The sequence below is a fragment of the Symphalangus syndactylus genome, chromosome 5, assembly GCF_028878055.3.
Source record: "Symphalangus syndactylus isolate Jambi chromosome 5, NHGRI_mSymSyn1-v2.1_pri, whole genome shotgun sequence".
NCBI lineage: Eukaryota > Metazoa > Chordata > Mammalia > Primates > Hylobatidae > Symphalangus > Symphalangus syndactylus.
Genome location: NC_072427.2, coordinates 86,413,589 through 86,418,404, shown reverse-complemented (window position 1 = coordinate 86,418,404; position 4,816 = coordinate 86,413,589). Strand labels below are relative to the sequence as shown.

The 4,816-nt window shown below is 55.2% G+C and overlaps 1 long non-coding RNA gene across 1 annotated transcript; it reads left to right on the top strand.

Annotated features, from left to right (window-relative positions):
• The first annotated feature begins 768 nt into the window (after positions 1-768).
• On the top strand, positions 769-4,562 carry LOC129483070 (uncharacterized). Its single transcript, XR_008657886.2, has 2 exons — positions 769-2,650; positions 3,185-4,562. It is a non-coding gene; the product is annotated as an uncharacterized lncRNA (long non-coding RNA).
• Positions 4,563-4,816: the final 254 nt, after the last annotated feature.

Here is a 4,816-nt window from a genome sequence, read left to right as displayed (position 1 = left end):
CCTTTGAGCGATTTTCCAATCTGTACATTACAGATAACAGAGAGCAATGCAGATAATTCTTGCTTATAGCCACTTGTAGTGGGTTGACAGTGGCCCCCAAAAGCTATGTGTAAGTCCCAACCCTCATGCTTATGGGGTTGAGCTTATTTGGAAATAGGGTGTTTGTAGATGTGTCATTAAATTAAGGCTCTTTTTTTTGTTTTGTTTTGTTTGTTTTTGTTTTTTTTTTTTAGGCGGAATCTCACTCTTGTTGCCCAGGGTTGAGTGCAGTGGCACGATCTCCGCTCACTGCAACCTCCGCTTCCTGGGTTCAAGCAATTCTCCTGCCTCAGCCTCCCGAGTAGCTGGGATTACAGGCGCCTGCCACCACACCCAGCTAATTTTTGTATTTTTAGTAGAGACGGGGTTTCACTATGCTGGCCAGGCTGGTCTTAAACTCCTGACCTCAGGCAACCTGCCTGCCTTGGCCTCCCAAAGTGCTGGCATTACAGATGTGAGTCACCACACCCAGACAAATTAAGGCTCTTGAGATGAGGTCATCCTGGGTTATGTGGGTGGACCCTGAATCCGACGCTAGCACCCGTGTAGAAGGAACGAGAGGGAGATTTGGGGCCTGCAGAGGCAAACCACAGGAGGACAGAGTCGGAGACTGGAGCACTGCAGCCTTGATAGGGGGACACCAGGGCTGCCGGCTGTGCCAGAAGGGGCTGAGGCTGGACCGGATTCTCCCCGAGTTCCCAGAAGGAGCCAGTCCTGCCGACGCCTCGATGCTGGACTCTGGCCTCCAGAACTGTGCGAGGACAAACATCGGCAGTTTCTAGCCCCCGCCTGTGGTCCTCTGTTGCAGCAGCCTGGACAGTCTGGACTGCCTGGACAGCATGCAGATGGGCTCTGCCTGCGGCTGCCCACGAGTTCCCACCACCCGCCCATCGGTGGGAGAGCCAGTCCTCGTGTGTGAAGGGTCCCTGCATCCCTTTACTCCATGTACACAGGTGCCTCTGTCACTTCTCCTTTGACCTGGCTGGTGCATCTTACCGGTTTCTGCACCAACAATGAGTTGAAGGAAATCTTGAACGTACGTTCATTTTATATCTGTATCAGAGTCTATTTATTTCTTGTTGACACTAATCTTTGAGCATGAGTAGCTTAGCGATTGTGAAACAGAAACTTCTGGATACAAAATCAGTCTCCTGGCTGTGACCCAATCATCTGCTCAGTTCTGATTACCTGTGATTAAGAAAACAAATAAGAACGCCCGTTGGGGGAAGGCTTCCCTCCCCCGGGCACAGCAGCTTTAAAACCGAAAGGGAAGTGGGTGCTGTGAGCAGCTCTGTTCAGGCCTGAGTTCACGCACGTGTGCCCCGTGGGGGAGACGTGCACCAGCGAATCAGGAAACAGTGGTGATGGCCGTTCCGGGAGGCTGACTAGGGGTGCAGGGGTCACTTTTCTAATGTGGGTGGGTCTGTGTCCCCTGCAGGAACGTGGCTGCAGCGAAGCTGGTCAGTCAGCGGTCAGCTCCAGCCCCTGTCCAGGCCCTGTGGGTCCTCCTGACCAGGCTGCGGTTGTTCCCAAACCAGTTCCCAGCCCCCGCTTGCCCTACTTCCTCTCACACCAGCTCCTTCCACCCCGCCACACCCACCTGCCGGCTCCCAGCCCGGGCTACTGACATCGATCATGGCAATCGCTATTCCAGAGGTGTACGCGGCGGGTGGGGTGCAGTATCGCCTGCCATGCCTCACTCACCGGGCACCTAGGTCACCTGAGGCCAGGGAACAGCCACTTGCCCTGACCCATGCTCCCGGGCCCCTGAGGCACCCAGGAGGACCACCCGGCCGCTTCTGCTCAAAGCCCAGCACCCCCGAGTCTGTGGAGAGGTCACATCTGACCGCGTTTCCAGGTGGCTGCCCAGGCATGGGTACATGGTCGCTTCCGGTTTCCTCCTCGAGCCGAACCACACACCTGCTCTGTCCCGGGCTTTCTGGAGGGGTTTTCCGAAGTGAGACCGTGGGCTTCCTCCAGGGCTGGGGGCAGGAGGACACACAGGGAAGGTGGGCAAGCAGCCCCAGGCTGAGGGAGGCCTCCCCTCTGCAGTGTTTGTTCATTCATTTGTTCATCCCCAACACTGTCGGGCATCAGGGAAAACAGGTGTCTCTGGTCCACATGCAGAAGAGCCACCACTGTGGTACGACTGGATGACTCAGACCCTGGGCAGGGGGTACGATTTGGACACAGTCATTGTCCAGGGACACAACTTTGCCTGGACCAGAGCTTCTCACCCCAGGCCATTTTAAACCCCAGGAGACACTTGACAAAGTCCAGAGACATTTTGGGTTGTTCCTTTCCAGCCCCGGCCATGGTGGGGACGTGTCTATGTCTGTGAACCTCTGGTCACTCTCTCTGGCCCTCTCCCTCCCAGGGGGCAGCTGCTCTCAGCCCTTCCTGCCCCCACATCATCATCCTGCCTGTCCTTCTGGCCTGCACATTTGTTGTGCTTGGAAGAGCCACGAAGGAGGAGGATGTGAATATTCATATTCACAGGGAAGTGGGCCCCGTGGCCTCCGTCAGTGTCTTCCGTCCCCAGGAAGAACCCAGGCCTGGGTGATTCATCAGGGCCTCAGGGCCGGGAGACACTGAATCTTCTGCAGATGTGGTAAGACCCTATCACAGCGGAAACGGAAGGGCTAGAGTCTCAGGGAAGGTTTTGCTGGGGAGACGGGCTTGGAGGGGGCTGAGGCTCATGGGAGCTGCAAGGGTACAGGAGGGGAGGGGACCCCAGGGCAGGTGGATGGACACCTGGGTGGGTAAGAAAAGGGTCTCTCAGAGGGCAAGGGAGGGCTGGGGAGGGAGCAGTGAGCCCTGACTGACTGTACAACCTTGACTGGCTGCCCTTGTCCTGCATGTGCTGTGGGCTGTGTGGATTTTGGATGTGGGCCTGTGACATAGCCATATTGCTGGAAAGCAAGTGAGTCTGAGGCGACAAGAAGGCCCAAACTTGGGAGGCTGACCTGGAGGGCAGGCAGAGGCAGGTAGTAAGGACCTGCCTACCTGTTGAGGTGACAGTGGGGGACGTATTGCAAGGAAGGAGGCCCTGGATCCTCAGGATGGGGATGGTGGGTATAAGGGTGACAGCTAATGGATGTCCACCTGCACAAATGCCCATCTGCACTGATATCCACCTGCACAGATGACTACCTGCATGAATAACCACTTGCCTGAAAGCCCACCTGCACCCATGTCCACTGGCACAAGTGCCTACCTTCACAGATGCCCACCTGCAAAAATGTCCACCTGCACAGATGTCCACTGCACAGATGTCCACCTGCATGAATGCCCACCTGTGTCCACATGCACGAATACCCACCTGCACAGATGCCCACCTGCACGGATGCCCACCTGCATGAATGCCCACCTGCACGGATGCCCACCTGTACAAAGGCCCACCTGCATGAATGTCCATCTGCATGGATGCCCACCTGTACAAAGGCCCACCTGCGTGAATGTCCACCTGCATGGATGCCCACCTGCACGAATGCCCACCTGCACAGTTATCCATCTGAACAGCCCTCTGGTGCCTCCTTTTGCTTGCACATGTTCAAATCCTCCCAGTCCTACAATCGATTGTTCCTAGTGGGGTCATTCTGGGCATGTTATTCTAAAACTTGTTTTTTCCCGTCTCCACATCAGAGGAGAAAGGTCTAGCTTGTTTCTTCGCTATAGAGCAGGGCCTGAGTGAGGTCAGGACCACAGAACAGACCCTATGAGTGCTGGTCAGGACCACAGAACAGACCCTATGAGTGCTGGTCGGGACGCACAGCAGGACCCCTTCAGGGTCTGGAAGAGGGTTCCCCAAGCTCCTGTTCAACCTGAGTAAGAGGCTCAGGCTGCCCCCCACGCACTGCACAGAAAAATGGGCCATTAACTCAGAGCCACCCACGCTAACAGCAGTTGAGCTGCAGCCCTCTGGCAGGCAGGTTCTGGGAACACTAGGAACCTGAGACCCTGTGCCTTCCTGACAGCGGGGTGTGGTGACATGAGGAGAGACTGGATACCTCCATTCTGCTCATGAAAGTCACAGAGGAGACCGGGGACCCCAGGCCCCTGGCGATACCAGCACCCCACACAATGCCTTTCTGGGATACACCCCACCAACACGGCCTGCCCAAGGAATCAGGAGCCTGTGTAGAGGAGTCAGCTGGGGGTGGCAGAGCCCCAGGGAACAATCGTGGGTTGCTGGCAGATGAGCCACACGCCCACACAGCACAGGCCCTCACCCCTGCAGCTGGGGGAGCCCTCCTTGGGAGTGGGCCCAGGATCTGGGCAAAATGACACAGATCGGATCCAGGAGCAGACAGAGCAAAAGTGGCAAAAACATTCTCCTGGTAAAGGGAACATTTTCACCTATTGAGAGATCAGCTGTCCCTCCAGACCCGAGGGTTCCACATCCCTGGACGCAACCAACCCATATGCAAACTATTTGAAAAAGAAAAACAAAACAAAACAAAAGAACAATACAGCAAGAAAAAAGAACACAAATAAAAAATACAGTATAGCTATTGACAGAGCATTGCGTTGTGTTAGGTCTGATAAGTGATCTAGCAATGGTTTGCAGGATGCAGGAAGATGTGCGGGAAGGTAGGCACAGGTGCTAGGCAGACACTGCGCCATTTTATTCTGGGGTCTTCAGTATCCACAGAGGTCCTGGGACTAATCCTCAGAGGATACCGAGGGATAACTGGATGTTATTATTTTATTTTAAAGACAGATCTTGCTATATTGCTCAGGCTGGTCTCAAACTCCTGGGCTCAAGTGATCCTCC